Raw genomic sequence first — 19,328 nt, 5'->3', positions numbered from 1 at the left:
TCCAGCTATTTAAAACTGTGTTTTCTCCGTCACATGGATCACATATACGTTTTCAGAAAATACTGCCATTTTTGGCCTCCATTCCAATTTTTTTTCACTGTGTCAGCGAAGTTTTTGACACCGGTTTGCTGTTCAAACTAGTTACCTACAGGCCAGGTATTTAAAACTCTGTTTTCTCCGTCACACGGATCACATATATGTTGTCAGAAAATACTGCCATTTCTGACCTCCATTAAAAATTTGTTTCAGTGTGTCAGTGAAGCTATTCACACCAGTTTGCTGTTCAAAATAGTTACCTACAGGCCAGGTATTTAAATCGGTGTTTTCTCCGTCACACGAATCACATATATGTTTTCAGAAAATACTGCCATTTCTGGCCTCCATTAAAAATTTCTTTCAGTGTGTCAGTGAAGGAATTCACACCAGTTAGCTGTTCAAACTAGCTACCTACAGGCCGGGTATTTAAAACTCTGTTTTCTCTGTCACACGGATCACATATGTGACGCCTCTTCTCGGAAGCCCCTTGTTTACCCTGGGAGATGGGGGACTCGGAGTCGGGTCCTAAGATGGAGAGATGGGGTGCAGCAGTGGCCCGGACCCGCTCCGTGCCCAGGGCCGTCACAATTTAAAAAGGATGGTACGGGCTTATCCGGTTTGAGTGGCTGGTTACGACTACGCCACCTGTGGCACCTGGTGAGGGGCCACCAGCGCCGCTGCAGTCCGCTGAGGCATGGTGGTATAGCGACCGTAGTTGTTGCTACTCCCCACAGGCGGAGCAAGGCCTCAGGGCAGAGAGACAGGATGGAGGGGGTAGTAGTCCAGAAAGTCCGCATAGTGCGATGTAGCGCAGAATAAAGAGTTCGGAGGCCATAGGGGTGAACTTCCAAGGCTTTACTCACATAAGAGATGGCAGAAGGAAGGCGACTCCCTGCTCCTCGCGGAGTTCTGCGGTCACCAGAGATGGGGGTCCGACAACCTCCGAGTAAGTCCAGCATTAGATCAGCACCCCGAACCAGAGTGTTCCTGAACTACAGACCGTATCCTTTCCTGTCTGTGTGTGTAGATAGGCCGGGTCTCCCTCTGAACTCCTCTCAGAAAAAGGGCACGGGTGGCAGCTCCGCTCCTTCCGATACCCGGTGGGATCCTCAGGGCCTACCGGGCTTTCCTGACCAGGACGTGGAGTACAAGGTCGGGTATCGGGGGCCGGTACCCCTCTTGCAGCCGGACTCCCTCTGAATATATCAGGTTGGCGAGGACAGGTGGCGTATACCGCTCCGTCTGCATCCTCCCTGGGATCCATTTGCGGTGGAGCTACACTCCTAAGCTCCGGGCCTTCTTGGTCGTGGTCCTTGACCGGGTTGAGACATTCCTTATCTACAACCTGCCCCTCGACCCAAGGCCAAGGTACGAGGGCTGTGTTTCCAACCGCTGCAGGTCCACACAGGATCCACGTTCAGGGTGGGAGATCACAGTGCCAGAGAACCGTCAAAGACCCAAACCAAGTTGGCTTTATTTATTAAATATGAAATTTAAAGTGTCACTAAAATGTGAGTCCTCCACCCTCACCCACTAAATAGTTCCCCTAACTCTTGGTTCCCCAGTCTCCCTGTAACCAGGAGGGCAGCACCTAGTGCATTCTGACCCGCTCTGGTGGAGAAAATGTGGTGTTGGATGTGAAGGAAGGGTCCTGACCATCACACTGTTCTTACCTCAGAGGAGGAACACTACACTCCATTAGAGAAGTGCAGCATCCCTGTGGCGGTTGAACCCTCAGGGGCGCCACATTCCCCCCTGGTGAAACACAGCACGTCCACGGGCTGCAAAAGAGTAATACCCAGGAAAGTTTTCTTTTATATAACAACAAACTATCTTCCCTTTATGGGAGGCACATCTTCTTAAACGTTGCAATTATAACAATACATTATAAAAGTACAAAAGTATAAAATTATAAAATTATAAAAGTGCTAACATTTTCCAGAGACATCATGTGCAGACAGACGGGTTAAAGTGCAAAGACGCATAGTCAGTTCAGAAGTGCGAGGGACCTGTCCCAAACCCTCAACGTGGGCCCTGGTGTGGCTGCAGGCATGAAGATCCCGAGTTGGACCTCCCGGAGAGCCACCCTGACAGGTTTTTCTTCTGAGGTCTTGAGGTAGAAATGTCCGTGGTTTTGCATAAAACCAATATGGAGCACCTAAAAAGATGCAAACTATATACAAGGAAGGAGTCAGTCTGCTGCAAGTCCGCAGGGACCAATGTCTCCAGAAACCGGGGATAGAAAAATCAAAACATAAATGTCAACATTTTAACTTTTTTAACAAATTACAACCGCCGGGGCTGCATAGATCTCGGGTTCCCTCCTAGGAAAAGGCTTGTTCCTCCCGACGGAGGCTGACCGGTCCTCTGAGGCCGAGCGCGAGGGGGCATCGCTCCCGAACACTTTGTGGACATCCAAGGCGTACCACCCCCGCACCCCATGGTGGCGAGAGTAGGTCACTACATCGCCCGGGAAGAGGTTCTGGCCAGGGTGTCCCTTCTTCAGCCGCGGCTCGACGTCCCGCCGGCTGACAAACACGTCGTCCTCGTGCTGGGGACTCCTGATGAACCCCCACCCCGCCTGATGGTGGAAGCGGACGACTTGCCCTTCCACACTGGGACTGGGACGGGTTGCCTCTTCCAGATGGGCCCGGGATTTAGGAGCTTTGGCCCGTACCTCGAGGCGCTCGCAGTGGATCTCCCTTTAGCGTTGCTCCCGAGTGATCTGGAGGATATGCTCACGGCACCGCTCACTCCTTCTCTGCGCTTCAGCCCGGGTCTCCCGGGGAAGCCCATCAGGTCCCCCCCCTGGTTGTCCCAGGCCCACTCCTCAGCCTCCGGCCAGGCGACTGGTGGTGCGGGTAACGGTGTCATTAGGAGTTGCTGTGGGTCCTCTACAGGCGCGGACCAGTCCGGGTTGGAGCTCGGTGGGCACCTCTGCAGCTTCAGGCGCTTCGGATTCGGGAGTAGGGCGGCATCGCAGGTCCCCACCTATAGCTGCCGCTTGCAGCTCCGGAGCCAAGACCTGCTCCCAGGTGACCGCGCCGGGCAAGAGATATTCGGCAATGAGGTCCAGGATTGGAACGGTAGGCTCAGCAGCCGGGGCAAGGGTTGCACACTCACCCGCGTCTGGGCCGCTCACGACCTCTGTCACTGTGTCTCCTTGGGCTTCAACTCCTTGGCGGCGGGCCCGGATGCGCAGAAACATTTATTCCCGCCACGCAGCCGTCACCGCCTCCTGGGCCTCTCTCTGTCTCCGCATGAGACCTGGGGTTTCCTGGCGGAGATCTCCCGCTGTTAGAACGCTGCCGCCTCGCTCTCCTCCGGGTGAAGGGCCTGAACCGGGTTCAGAAGGCTCAGTAGGTTGCGCTCCAGAAGCGTCCATGTCTGCTCCCGAAGATTGCCAACCTCCGACTGCAAGGGCCGCACCTTGTTGCTTTTCTTCTTCCTCCTCTTTCGGGGCGGATCCTGGGCGGCATGCTGACAAGCCCACCTTCGTTCAGCCCATCCGGTTTGACGGGCATTACCCCGCGGACAGTCTCTGATGGAAGGGGCAGTCCACACGTTTGGCGCCAAGCGGGAGCCCAGCCCACGATGGGAGGTGTTTGAAGACCGTCTTTTCACGGCACTATGGCGCCTGTTCTTCTTGGGCCGGCGCCATTTTAAGTGGAAAACGACAGTTCAAGGTGTAAGGCACACAGTACCCGGTAGCAATGGGTAATTCCTTCCTTTGCTGCGGGCACGCTATCCTGCCGACTACGCCAAGTTTTTGTGACGCCTCTTCTCGGAAGCCCCTTGTTTACCCTGGGAGATGGGGGACTCGGAGTCGGGTCCTAAGATGGACAGATGGGGTGCAGCCGTGGCCCGGACCCGCTCCTTGCCCAGGGCCGTCACAATTTAAAAAGGATGGTATGGGCTTATCCGGGTTGAGTGGCTGGTTACGACTACGCCACCTGTGGCACCTGGTGAGGGGCCACCAGCGCCGCTGCAGTCCGCTGAGGCATGGTGGTATAGCGGCCGTAGTTTTTACTACTCCCCACAGGCGGAGCAAGGCCTCAGAGAAGAGAGACAGGATGGAGGGGTAGTAGTCCAGAAAGTCCGCGTAGTGCGGTGTAGCACAGAATAAAGAGTCCGGAGGCCATAGGGGTGAACTTCCAAGGCTTTACTCACATAAGAGATGGCAGAAGGAAGGCGACTCCCTGCTCCTCGCGGAGTTCTGCGGTCACCAGAGACGGGGGTCCGACAACCTCCGAGTAAGTCCAGCATTAGATCAGGACCCAGTACCAGAGTGTTCCTGAACTACAGACCGTATCCTTTCCTGTCTGTGTGTGTAGATAGGCCGGGTCTCCCTCTGAGAAAAAGGGCACGGGTGGCAGCTCCGCTCCTTCCGATACCCGGTGGGATCCTCAGGGCCTACCGGGCTTTCCTGACCAGGACGTGGAGTACAAGGTCGGGTAATGGGGGCCGGTACCCCTCTTGCAGCCAGACTCCCTCTGAATATATCAGGTTGGCGAGGACAGGTGGCGTATACCGCTCCATCTGCATCCTCCCTGGGATCCATTTGCGGTGGAGCTACACTCCTAAGCTCCGGGCCTTCTTGGTCATGGTCCTTGACCGGGTTGAGACATTCCTTGTCTACAACCTGCCCCTTGACCCAGGCCAAGGTACAAGGGCTGTGTCTCCAACCGCTGCAGGTCTACACAGGATCCATGTTCAGGGTGGGAGATCACAGTGCCAGAGAACAGTCAAAGACCCAAACCAAGTTGGCTTTATTTATTAAATATGAAATTTAAAGTGTCACTAAAATGTGAGTCCTCCACCCTCACCCACTAAATGGTTCCCCTAACTCTTGGTTCCCCAGTCTCCCTGTAACCAGGAGGGCAGCACCTAGTGCATTCTGACCCCCTCTGGTGGAGAAAATGTGGTGTTGGATGTGAAGGAAGGGTCCTGACCATCACACTGTTCTTACCTCAGAGGAGGAACATTACACTCCATTAGAGAAGTGCAGCATCCCTGTGGCGGTCGAACCCTCAGGGGCGCCACATATATACGTTGTCAGAAAATACTGCCATTTCTGTCCTCCATTAAAAATTTCTTTCACTGTGTCAGTGAAGCAATTCTCAGCAGTTTGCTGTTCAAACTAGTTACCTACAGGCCAGGTATTTAAAACTCTCTTTTCTCTGTCACACGGATCACATATACGTTGTCAGAAGATACTGCCATTTCTGGCCTCCATTAAAAATTTGTTTCAGTGTATCAGTGAAGCAATTGACACCAGTTGGCTGCTCAAACTAGCTACCTACAGACCAGGTATTTAAAACTCTGTTTTCTCCGTCACACGGATCACATATAAGTTCGCTCCAAACTCAGTCATTTGTAGTGAGCGTGGAAGATACTGTCCTCAGTTTAAAATGGGCAAGGCACGTGGCAAGGGATGGGGAACTGGACGTGATGATGATGGTGCATGCAGAGACCGAGGACAAAGCCGTGGGCAAGTTGAAATTGTGCCACAACAAACACCCACATCTTCTCGCCCGACCTTCCTGTCCCAATTCCTAGGGGACCGCAGCACACCACTATTGAACCCAGAGCAGTGTCAAAAGGTTGTTGGTTGGATAGCGGATAATGCCTCCAGTCACTTAGCCACCACCACCACCTTGTCTTCCACACGGTCAAGTCTCAGTAGCCATGAGTCTGGACCGCATATTTCTCACCCTGATGCTCCTTCCTCCCACCATGCCGAGTCCCCAGAGACAAGTGATCCCACACTTGGACACTCTGAAGAGCTGTTCACTTTTCCATTTATAGATTCGGGCTTCTCGCCCGGTCTACTTGAAGCAGGGCAAGAGGAGATCGCATGTAGTGATGCCCAAATATTTGAGCAGCCACGGTCACATGAAGGCGACGGTGGGAAAGTGTCACAAGAGGTGGATGATGATGAGACACAATTGCCAGAAAGTCAGGAGGAGGACCAGGGTGTGGAAGTGGAAGACGAGGTGGTGGTTGATATAGTGACTGACCCAACCTGGCAGGAGGACATGCAGAGCGAGGAGAACAGCACACAGGGGGAGGGAGGCAGAGCACCCCAACAGGCAGAAAGAAGCAGTGTGGTGGCCGCAGACAGAAGGAAGGCAACCGTTCCCCATAGCACCAACACGAAGGAAGTTGCCAGTACAACTATTAGGTCTTCCCGAGTCTGGTTGTTTTTTAAAGTCTCTGCCGATAACCCCAAAAGGCCTTTTGCACCACCTGCCAGGCCAGCATCAGCAGGGGTGGCAAAACAACCAGCCTGACCACCACCAGCATGATCAGGCACATGGCAGCAAAGCACCCGACTTTGTGGGCCGAACCCCAGGGTCCAGGAACGATGGAAAGCGGGTATCTCTATCTCCTCCAGCTCTTCCGGGTCTTCTCCCCCATCTGGCAAGTTGGGCATCCTGGACAGCGCATCAGCATTTGCATTTTTATGCCCCGCCTGATACTTGATGGTAAACTCGTAGTTAGACAGTCGGGCCATCCATCGTTGCTCTAGGGCACCAAGCTTCGCAATCTCCAGGTGCGTCAGCGGGTTATTATCTGCGAAGACTGTAAATCTGGAGGAGGCGAGATAGTGTTTGAAGTGCTCCGTTACAGCCCAGACTATGGCGAGAAACTCCAACTTGAAGGAACTGTAGTTTTCGGGGTTCCTTTCCGTGGGCCGGAGCTTCCTGCTGGCGTAATCATTCTCTCTCTGCCTTGTTGTACCTGGGACAGCACCGCTCCCAATCCCACGTTGCTGGCATCTGTATGAAGTATAAAGGGTTGGCCATAGTCGGGGTAGGCCAGGACTTCGCCTCCGGTCAGAGCCATCTTCAGTCAGGTGAAAGATTCGCCTTCTGGTTTACCCCATTTGAACGGAGGTTTCGGGTTCTTGGCCTTCTTGGACTGGCCTACCAGGAAGTCCTGCATGGGTGCTGCTACCTTGGTGAAACCCTTGATAAATCTCCTGTAGTAGCCTACCAGCCCGAGGAACTGCCGCACTTCCTTGATAGTGGAGGGTCTTGGCCAGTCCTTGATCACGGTGACTTTTTCAGGGTCTGGCTCTACACCTTCGGCGCTTATCACATGACCTAGGTACTGCACCTTGGGCTTCAACAGGTGGCATTTGGACGGCTTTACCTTCAGGCCAAAACCAGATAGGGCTTCGAACACCTCGGCTAGGTGCTCCAGGTGGTCTTCATATGTCTTCGAGTAGATAATTACGTCATCCAGGTACAGCAGGACAGTTTTGAAGTTCTTATGTCCTAGGCAGCACTCCATTAACCACTGGAAGGTTCCTTGGGCGTTGCAGAGCCCGAATGGCATGCAGTTGAACTCGCTGAGGCCCATTGGTGTTGTAAACGCGGTCTTTTCTTTGTCCGCATCTGCCACAGGAACCTGCCAATACCCACTGGTGAGATCCAAAGTGGAGAAATAATTATCAGATCTTAATGCAGCTAGTGACTCCTCAATCCTGGGTAATGGGTAGGCATCCTTATGTGTAATGCGGTTAATCTGCCTGTAGTCAAAACACATCCTCATTGTACCATCCTTCTTTTTCACGAGAACTAATGGAGCTGCCCAGGGGCTACAACTATCTCTGATCACCCCAGCCTCCTTCATCTCCCGTAACATTCCTTTGGCACATTGATAGTGAGCTGGAAGTACAGGCCGGTACCTCTCTTTAATGGGTGGATGATCTCCCATGGGAATATGATGTTGGACCCCTTTTACCTGCCCAAAGTCTAATGGGTGTTTACTGAAGACCCGCTCCTACTCTTGGACCACCCAATATACTCCATGCTTTTGGTGCAAAGGGGTGGAGTCAGTGCCCACTTGTAGCTTCTGACACCAATCCTCCATCTGCCCCTTGGAGCCATTATCCTCCGCTGGTTTGGATGGAGGCAAGGGTTCCACTGTCTTTATTGCGTTGTTACTGACAGTGAATAGCTTAGCAAGGGTAGCATACCGGGGTAAATGGACCTCTTTCTCCCCACAATTCAGGATGCATATCGGTACTCTCCCCTTGCGGACATTGACCACCCCCCTGGCTGTCAAGATGGTGGGCCTACTGTCAGAGTACACAGGTTCTACCAGGGCCTGATAATCTTGACCCCTGAGACCAATTGCTGCTCGACAACATATCAACATTTCACTCCTAGGGGGCATTGCAATGGGGAACGGATCACTCATCCTGACACTGCCAATTTCTCCACCAGACAGCTCTACCTGTTGTCTTTTCATCAGGGCTCTGATTTCCTTCTGCAGAACTCGCTGCTGACTGGAACTGGCAGTCTCTGCGACCTGTTGAAACAAAACAATAATTTCTCCAAAACAATTTTCTATCACATTAGTGCCTAAGGTTATCATGGGATGACTTTCTCGACGATCAATATCAACAATAATCATTCCTTGTGATGGCAATTCTACTTTGCCAACTTTTATGGTCACCTCTTTATACCCCACCTGAGGCAAGGGCTGACCATTGCTGGCATAGATACTAAGATGTTCATCTGGACGGCGGGTAATGTCTGAATCAGTCCAGTATTGCTTATAAAGGATATATGGCATCGTGGTCACCTGGGACCCAGTGTCCAGCAGTGCATTCATTGGGATGCCATCAAGCACGACAGGTAGGACCGGTCGTCCTCCCACGTACTTGTCTCGCCAGCTTTGTGGGCCCGGTCGTCTTACTCCGGGGGGTTGGCCCTCTGCCCCAGGTGTTGCTCGTTTTAAAAAGCAGAATCTTGCAAAGTGCCCAGCCTTTTTACAGCGGCGGCAGATGGGTTGTCCGTCCTGGTCGCAGCGATCGCTGTTCCTCCCTCTGATCGGTGGAATTCTTTTCTTTCGTCGTCATGGGATGTCATCTGGACTGGAAGCCAGCTGGATCTTTTCCTTGGGGGACACTTGAATGGCCTGCATGGTTTTGGTTAACGCAGCCACACTTTTGGTCAGCTCCAGGACCTGAAGGCGCAGGTCTGCAGACGGGTCATTGTCCAGAGTCTGCGCGTCAGCCTCCACAGGTTCTGGGGAAAAGGATGGCACCTCCTGGTGGTAGGTGATAGCTGGGCGCCGGTGGGATGCAGCGCCTCCTGGTGTTGATTCCCGCAGCACCTGGAAGGCTCTGTCTTTAAATTGCGCAAAGTCCAGATCAGGGTTTTGCAGAGCCATAATGCGCAGCTGTGTCCTGTGAGCGCTGGACAGGAGCCCCTCAATAAACTGCTTAGTTAGCAATCTGTTCTCATCATGCACACTGTCAGGGTCTACCTGTTTGATGGCCCGCAGCGCCTCCTGCAGGTTTAGAGCATAGTCCCGTACACTGTCCTGCACCCTTTGCTTGCACCCGTAAAACTTCATTTTAATTTCTGCTGCAGTGCGGGTGTCAAAGGTATCCTTTAATCGGGCCAGTATTTTTTTTACAGTGCCTTTGTCTCTGCCTGGCCAGGACTTCACTTCTCTCTGGGCTGCACCGATTAGCTGTCCTATGAGGATGCTGACTTTTTGCTCCTCAGACTTTAAACAAACTGAGCAGTCTCTCCTCAAAGTCGTTCAGAGTGTGCGACTCCCCTGAGTACTGGGGCAACCACGCCGCCCCCGGTATGTATGGCATTGATAACGGCATCACAGTGGCAGCAGCCGCGCCTGCGGCTGAACCCTCCTCCATGTTGGGCATCTTCCTCCCCCATAGTGAACCTCAGCCAGGTCCTGGGCGTCTGCTGACGTACCGGTATGCTGCTCTGCAGGCGGAAGGATCTCTTACCCAGCGGTTCCGGATCGGGGCTTCTTTCTTCCCCCTCCGAGGGCGGAAAACCACGTGATTACACAGTTCAATAAAGTCTATTGCACACAGGACCCAGTTATACCGGGCTTCGTGAATCCTGTTCGTGACGCCAAGTTGACGCGCCCCCTGGGCCGTGGGGTACCCGGTGCCGGGCCGGTAGATACTGGGGGATGTCACAGTGGCGGTGGCCCGGTCCGTGACCAAGGGCGGTCAATAAAAAGGGTTATTGATATGGGATTTATAGTGATTGTATAAAGTTTGTGACGCCACCTATGGTATGCGGCTAATGTGAGTGCAGCAGCGATGGTGTGGCTCTCCACAGGTAGAGCTTAGCTCCAGGGCAGTGTAGATGTTATTAGTTATGCTGGGTGTTGTAGTGCAGGGGTTGATGGAGCAGCAATAATCAGTCCACAACTTAATGGCAGTTTCCTCTTATCTTTACTGGTGGTGATTAGACAAGCCGGGACTAGGGTACTGGCTAGAAGTGGAAGTCCAGGCAGCCTGGAAGCAAATAAAGAATCCTCCTTGCCAGGTGAAGGTGGAGGCATTTCCTTTCCACTAAACTCTTTGGCCCTGCTACTTGTAGCTGTGCGGTGGCCCTCGTCCCTGAGTGCAACGTTTCTGTGCTCACCCATATGGCAGGCAGCTCGGGCATTGCTGGTGCGTCGCTCCCACGTGGCGGTGCTGAACCCTGCGGTGCTGCTGAGCCTCCAGGCGTCTAATGGGGCCAGGAGACCTGCAGTCTCCTGCCCTCCGGTTTCTGCGGCTGGGCCTTCAGTGCCCCACAGCCTCGGACTCCAGTGTCCGGTTCTTCTGTGCTGATGCTTCTGGGGTGAACTGCCGCGCAGCTCCAGTCCCCAGCTCCTCTCTCCTCGACGTCCTGACTTCAACTCCTCACACTAAGACTCACTAACCCCGCCCCAAGATCCCAGTTGCCAAGGGTAGTGGCTCCCCTTGCTGGTCTGGAGACAGGAAAGTGTTGCATGTTTAGTATACCTGACTAGGGGACCCCTGCTTGCTTCCAGGCATGGCATTACCTCTTTTGAGGGAGGCAATGCCACTGTGGCAACCAGACCCCTGGGGTGCCACACTGCCTTTCCCATGACCCTCGCATTCTCAAAATTTTGGGTGACAGTCATTACTGGTTGGTGACACTTCTAGACCCACGCTACAAGGAGAACTTTAAATCTCTTATTCCTGAGGCGGACAGGTCTTCCAAAATGGGTCTGTACCAGAAGGCCCTTGTTGCGGAACTATTAAAAAAATTCCCGTCGTTGAACAACCAAGAAGGAGTACAGGTGAGCGAGACACAACTTCAATCCAGCAGAGTCAGGGGAACACTGTCAAAGTTCTGGGAGAGTTTTCTCAGCCCCTCCCATCGCACAGGCCCTGAGGCGCGGGGTAATATCACAAGGAGTGCAAAGTTTTGGAAGATGCTGAGGGAGTACGTTGTTTCCGTGATTCCTCTGTGCCTTATAATTATTGGGTATCCAAGGTGGATACGTGGAATGAACTGGCTCTCTATGCCTTGGAGGTCCTGGCCTGTCCTGCCACCAGCGTTTTATCAGAGCGGGTTTTTAGTGCTGCTGGTGGAATTATAACTGATAAGCGCATCCGCCTGTCAACTGAAAATGCTGACAGGCTGACTCTTATAAAAATGAACAAGGGCTGGATTGGGCCAGACTTCTCAACACCACCAAATGATAGCAGCGTAACATAAACTCAAATCCAGTGTCTTTTCTTGGGAGGTGTATTCCCATGCACCTTTTCACACCCAGACATGGGTATACGATTTCCTGATTTTGGCTATTTGCCATTGTCCTCCTCCTTCTCCTCATCCTCCACCACCATATTCACCAGGGTGACCGTGGTCCGTGATGCAACACCAACATAATTTTTCTAAAGGGTGTTTATGATGCCCGTAAAAAAATTTTTTTATACAGTATGTTCATGTACCCCCCAGTGATAAATGTTTGTCGGTCCATACACTTAGTGCATGGGCATTACAAGTATAGGAGGCCCGCTCCTTTCTAATGGGAACATTTTTTTATGAGGCCCTCCTCCACGTCTCTTCAAAGAGGCGTTGGAGTGCCTCCCAATTTTTGGCAGCCCTTGCATTCACTGCATAGGCCAACACTATGGGAGACCCACTTCCTAATAATGGGAATAGTTTTTTATGAGGCCCTCTACGTCTCTTCCAAGGGGCATTGGAGTGCCCCCAAATTTTTGGCAACCCTTGCATTCACTGCATAGGCAAACACAATGGGAGACCCACTTCCTAATAATGGGAACATTGTTTTCAGGAGGCCCTCTGACCTCCACGTCTCTTCCGAGGGGCATTGGAGTGCCTCCAAATTTTTGGCAACCCTTGCATTCACTGCATAGGCAAACACAATGGGAGACCCACTTCCTAATAATGGGAACATTGTTTTCAGGAGGCCCTCTGACCTCCACGTCTCTTCCGAGGGGCATTGGAGTGCCTCCAAATTTTTGGCAACCCTTGCATTCACTGCATAGGCAAACACAATGGGAGACCTACTTCCTAATAATGGGAATATTGTTTTCAGGAGACCCTCCTTTAAGTCTCTTCAAAAGGGTATTGGGGTGCATCCAAATTCTCAAAGTGGTATTGGGGTGCATCCATATTTTGGGCAGCCTTGGTACTCACTGCACAAGCAATAACAGTATAGGAGACCCACTCTTTAGTAATGGGAGCAATAAAACATAGCCGGCTGATGGCTCTCTAAGAATAGTGAGGGCCGACTGCTGGCCCTTTAAGAATAGTAAAGGCCGCCTGATGGCCCTATAAAAATAGGCTTTGTGACTCTCAGAGTCTTTCCTTCATAAATGAAACACGATGTGTCTGATGATATCTCATACACCACATGGCCAGATAAGGTTGTAAAATGTTAAAATGACATTTCCAGGTGAATGCATTTGTCACGGTTGAAAGCAATGCAAAAGTGAAAAAAAGCATCAAAACGCTACGTGTGAACATAGCCCAAGGTGTGGCGGAGCATTTTTTGTTTATTTTTCTTTATATACAAGTCATTACCCTGGAAAGGATGTTCCTTAACATATTTCCCAGGAAATTCCATTTTGGTTTTGTTTTGGTATGTTTTATTGTGAGTCCGTAAAAGTGGCGTAATACCTCTGACAACGTTGCTGATAGAAGTGACCTGGGAGCCTGGGAGCCAGAAATGCTTCTAGGGGTCTTCCCCATGCTGTTCCCATGTCATTTGAGCACTGTTCCCATCAATTTGGGCAATTTTTAGGCCCTCTGCGGACCGCCGGGGGGAGCCGCCTGAAAAATGCTCGAGTTTCCCATAGACTTACATTGGGCTCGTTGCTCGGGTCGAGCACCCGAGTATTCCAATGTGCTTGACCCGAGCAACGAGTACCCGAGCATTTTAGTGCTCGATCATCACTAGTTAGAGCCTGTTTGTGCTCTCCTCTGAAGGGAGTAGTACACACCGTTGTAGGAAATCTTCTGTTTCTTGGCAATTTCTCGCATGGAATAGCCTTCATTTCTAAGAACAAGAATAGACTGTCGAGTTTCACATGAAAGTTCTCTTTTTCTGGCCATTTTGAGAGTTTCATAGAACAAACAAATGTAATGCTCCAGATTCTCAACTAGCTCAAAGGAAGGTCAATTTTATAGCTTCTCAAATCAGCCAAACCGTTTTCAGCTGGGCTAACAAACTTGTGCAAGGGTTTTCTAGGGTTTTCTAAACACCCATTAGCCTTATTACACAGTTAGCAAACACAATGTACCAATAAAACACTGGAGTGGTGGTTGTTGGAAATGGGACTCTATACACCTATGTAGATATTGCAATAAAAACAAGATGTTTGCAGCTAGAATAGTCATTTACCACATTAACAATGTATAGAGTGTATTTCTGATTCATTTAATGTTAGCTTCATTGAAAAAAAATGTGCTTTTCTTTCAAAAACAATGACATTTCTAAATGACCCCAAACTTTTGAACGGTAGTGTATATGCAGTCATTTCACACATGTATACACACAATTATACATACACTGACCAACCCTATGAAGTAAACAACGCCCCTCTTTTCTGGCACATATCTTCTTTCAGTGTTTAGTTTATGTTGCTGGTAATATCTTTCTCCTCTGTGTGCTTGTGGTGACAGTGGGGGAGGGGCACAATCACTACTCCAGCAGGCTTCATTGCTGAACAGTGTGAGCAAGGGAAATGGGAGGTGAAGGAGGAAACACAACAGCAGTCTCCAGCTCACTGCCTGGGGAGTTATGGAGCACATACCCAGAGCTGAATGCTGGACTGACCACATCCAGTTTAGTCACAGTGTCTGGGCTCAGATCAGCAGACTGCGTTCACTTTCCTTGATGCACTGCATCATGGGAGAGTGACGTCAGCTGAGCAGAGAAGGGTGAATTCCCCTCCCTGGCTGCTACTTCAGCTGAAGTCGGCTTTGTTGAGTGGAGGCGCGTGCCAAGAAAGGGAGTTTTTCTCCCACTTGATATATGCCTTGTTTATAATGTTTTGGTCAAATGATAAATGTTATTACATCTGCATTTCATTTAAATAATAAAAAATTTAGTGATAGGTGCGCTTTAAGTAACTTAACGTAACGTAAGTGACGTAACTTAAGCAGAGCTCCCGGCGGCGATAGCGCGGCACAGCTTCTGTGCCTCTCACGATCACCATGATATACACATACATTAAAGGTCATGAAGGGGTTAAAAAATGCTCACAGCTTGGTAGGTAAACACTTGTGTTTAAGTTTCTGAATTAGAATTTATCTTTAAAAAAATTGCGTATCTCAAAACACAGGGATCGCACTTTTATTACAGAGACTAGCCTTAAGTTCAGAATTTGGATTTAGTTTCAAAATCTGCAATCATACATTGGCTGTGCTACACCATGTGACCAGGGCATTATAGGGAAAACCACAGGCCCCATCTGATGCCATTAGCCTGCTCACTGAAAGTGCAGTATGTGTGAAATGGCGCCTGGCATTTTATTTTGCCGATCCTCATTAATTGAAAAGCAGCTTGCTTAAATTTGCGCAAAACCACCGATTTCAGAAAATTCAACCCATATTTCACCCTCCTCTGATCTATCTGCTCATCTCTAGTGCATACACCTTCTGTAGGTGCAAAGCGTTGGCGTGTGTTGAGAAGGATGAGAATTTTAATAGTAAAGAAAAGAAGTTTGTAGCCAAAAAGCATCCATAAGATGCCACGATAAAGGGTAAAGAGCAGGAGCTCCTATTTAGACTAAATAGTCCATCATTCTAGATAGATTTCTCCCTCTGATAGCAAATTAGAACACTATACTGGATGGGACGTGTTGTCTGCTTTGCTTGCATTCCATACATTACACTCACATTTTTTAGAAGACATTCTATACATTATTTAAAAACAACTTTTATTATTAAATATTAAAATATATCTCTAAATAAAGATACTATATGAAGAATAAACCACAGTAGAAGAAATAATTGGTTAGTAGTAAGTATACAAGGATGTCCCTAAAAATCCCAGAATGGATTGGATTCCTTACCTAGCCGTGAAGGTTGGCACCCTATATCGCCATATCTTGTTTATGACACACAGAGTGCCAACCTCCGCTGTTCGGTAGGGAATCCATTCTGGGATTTCTAGGGACATCTTAGTATACCTACTACCAACCAATTCTTTCTCCTACTGAGGCATACTTTTCATGTAGTGCCTTTAGGGTATGTGCACACGATGCAGAAATGCTCAGGATTTTTTCCTGAGCGTTTCTGCATCTCTCTGGCAGGAAAAAACGCATGCGGATTGTACATGCGGTTTCCTGCCAGGGACATGCGGAAATGAAGCGTTCTTCACTTTCATTTCCGCATGCGGGTTATCAAGCGCTTTTCCAAGCGATTTTAGCATCACTTGGAAAGTGCTTGTCAACTTCACACTATATAAATCCATGCAACCGGCATGGATTTATATAGTGTGTGATGTCAAAAACTAAAAAATAAATCTATACTTTACCCTCTGATGGCCCCCGGTGTCCTGCTTCATCGGTCCCGGCTGCCGGCAGTGAAGACTTTAGGACCTTCCGACGTCAGCGTCACGTGACCCGTCACATGACTCTGACGTCAGCGAAGGTCCTTCTTCATTCAAACGCGAAGTGCCCGGGAAGCCGGCAGGACGCAGCGCGGGCCGTCAGAAGGTGAGAATATATATATTTTTTATTTTATTCTTTTGGTACCTGGGTCTGGATGAGAGTCCTCTCCTCCACACCCGGGTACCATCCGCACATTAGACCGCATGAAAAGCGCATCAACATATACAGTGATGCGGATTCCATGCGGTCTAATGCAAGTCAATGGCGGCAAAAGAGCAGCGTTTCCGCAAAATTAATTGACATGCTGCGGATTTTTGACCGCAGCGTTTACGCTGCGGAAAAATCCGCATCATGGGCACAGCACATGCGGATTTCCATTGGGGAACATTGCTGCCCTTCTACCATGCGTTTTTCATGCGTTTCCGCGGCGTTTACGCAACTGCAAAAACGCCGCGGAAACGCATGAAAAACGCATCGTGTGAACTCAGCCTTAGTGGAATCAATGGTGCTATATAAATAAATATAATAATAATAATATTTAGGGATATATTTCCCAGACCCATAGCAACCGGGAAGTTATCCCCTATCCTGTGGATAGGAGTTAACTTACAAACTTGAGAATACCCCTTTAATGCTATAATTAGGGAAGAAAATCTGAATTGCTCTCAATATATGTCTTATAATAATTATATTTTGATATTGTATGTACCTATCCATTTTAAAACTTGTACGTGTGTTTCTTTACGTTTAAAGACTTAATCCAATATTTCACTATTCTTCCTGCCTTGTGCAGCTGCACGTATAAAGGTTGAATGTAGTTACTAAAAATGACTTCTGTCCATTGAAATAATGTGTAATTATTTTCAGGAGCTGTAGTGAATGTGTACTCTAGCAGCATGCTACACCAAGATAATTTACCTGCTGTAAAAGGAAGTAAGATGAAAATTAACGACGCCATGAGATCTCTACTGAACAGCATGTATGTCACTGTTGTCATGGAAACTATTTTTACATTATACAATTCAACAGGCACTTTTCTTGATTATATTGCTATACTTCTGCAGGTTGGCAACATGAACCTATCATACCTAATTACATTTGGTGCCACATCCTAAAAAAAAATTCTACAAATTCACAAGCCCTGAACCTGTTCAGGCACATGTTTATAAAAGCAAGCTTATAAAAACTAATCAAATTTAGATGTTTTTTCCATTGTAACTGACCTAAAAAAAGGGAATATAAATTTTGCTTTAAACAATTAGACATATAATGAATCTTTCTGGTATTCCATTTTTTCTTAACATTTCCCTTTTCAGTTACAGCAGAGCAGAGATTGAATATGCACTCCTTTACCTCATTACGAAGAGCTCCATTCTCGAGAACAATTCGGGTCAAAGAAGTGAGGCCCCCAGTGATCCATAAGTTATTTCCTGTCCAATGGATAGGGTTACCTTTCAATTATGAGAATATCCCTTTAACTGCGTAAAGGTAACTTTCCATTTAGAAATCTTTTTATAAGCCTATGTGGGACATGAGGGGAATCATACATGAGGGTTGTTACATATCCCCCAGGATGTGCATAGAAACATACTGAACCCGCTGGAGAGCATTGTAAGTACAGCCACAACTGTGATTACAATGCAAAGTAAAAGAGGGTGTGGACTTGGTCAAGCTATTTGACCAAGTCAGATTTAGGAAAACCTGACATGGGATTTTATGTTTGGAGAGATCTGTAGGAAGGTAGTGGAATGGATCTCTCCCTTCACTCCGGGTCTTGGAAGTGGCCCATGTCCACGATTCCCATTTAAACTTTCAGTTAAGGGTTGGGCGTCTTAGTTTTTAGTTTTGCAAGCAGTGGAGCTCTGTGTATGCCAGGTCTGTGTGAGACTGAACACAGATTAGAGCCAGAGAGAGCAAAGCCATTGCTGCACCCATTAGTTAAACGGTGGTGCAGTCGCCTATGGCAACGGACTGATACGAACTGTTATGGACGATCTGGCTACAAACCGGAGGATAACGTTTGAGTTTATTTTTGTAAGTTGCCAAAATAAAGACATTTAAGTTGAACTATCACTGCTCTTATTCTCCACCATATGTATGGGCATAGCCAGTGTACCAGTTGTCCTTTGCGGAGGCTCGATCCGCTAGGTCTCAAGTATATGACTTGTTACATCTAGTAAAAAAATGGCTCCAGCCTGAGACCTTGAACCCAGCCCAGATGGTAGAGAGGGTAGTAGTAAACCAGTTGGTGCGAGCACTGCCGGTAGCCATACAGCGCTGGGTGGGGCAAGGGGAACCAGGCAACTTAGATCAGGTGGTTAGACTGATTGAGCGTAATATGGCCATCCAGGACTTCGTACAGGACTCTACCCCACTGTGGGTATTATGCCAGCCCCTGCAAGCCCAGGAGCCTGGCAAAAGGGACACGACCCTTTGCTGGGGTCAGTCAGAACCGAGCCCATACTGAGGGGGTACCCCGCAGAAACAGTGGCAGTTTCCCCTAAACTGGTCTCGTGGACTAGTGGTGCTGCCATTATCTGGTGCTGGTGGTGCCAAGGGCCAGGACATGTGGCTGCCAATTGCCCCCTGAGTGCTGAACCCACTGAGTGCTGACTGCGGGTTTACTTGCCAGGTATCGATGTATGCCCAGACCTTCTACACCGTGGATGCCATTGCCCCAACTGGATAACCCCATCTCTACCTGGTGCGTGTCAACAAACACTGGGCTGAGGCTCTCTTGGACTCCAGGAGCCTAGTGACACTTGTCCATGGGTCATTGATCTCCGGGTTATAACCCACTGGGGGGAAAATCGGGGTCATTTGTAACTGTATTGATTATAAGTACTGTATATGAATTTGATTAATGTCATCTAATATTTTGATCTATATGGTTTGTTCTGATTGTGCTGATAGGTCATCACAGAATATATAAGGCACGTAATATTTGTCATAATATGATACTCCATCTGTGATTATTGGTTGCTAGGGTGATAATTATGCTCAAGTGTAGATTTTTAGGACCTTGTAGGGAGGTTTTCTGATTGGTCCATGTGACCACCCGCATCATCCAGGCTCATCTAGATTGGGCCATGTGATCTTCCAGTTAGAGAATCGTGATTGGTCCATGTGATCATCCGCATCATCCAGATTCATCTGCATCACGCTGAGATGCCTGATGATGAATACATCTAATATTGGCTGATTCACTATTGGAAGACAAGCTGATTGGTAAGGAGTTTCCTTAGTTACCTTAGAAGGTGGCGCTTATAATTTATTGGATGATAGCGGTTTGTTTGGACTATGTGATTGGCGCTAAGTGTCAGTGCTTTGTATTGGTGATTACCAAATGGAGGTTTGAACCAGTGATTGGTCCTCTCATGTACATAGGCAATATACAGAAGGC

The sequence above is a fragment of the Phyllobates terribilis genome, unplaced genomic scaffold (assembly GCF_046119375.1).
Source record: "Phyllobates terribilis strain yellow unplaced genomic scaffold, ASM4611937v1 Scaffold_1__5_contigs__length_1240528914, whole genome shotgun sequence".
Lineage (NCBI taxonomy): Eukaryota > Metazoa > Chordata > Amphibia > Anura > Dendrobatidae > Phyllobates > Phyllobates terribilis.
Note: the sequence above shows the minus strand (reverse complement) of the source record.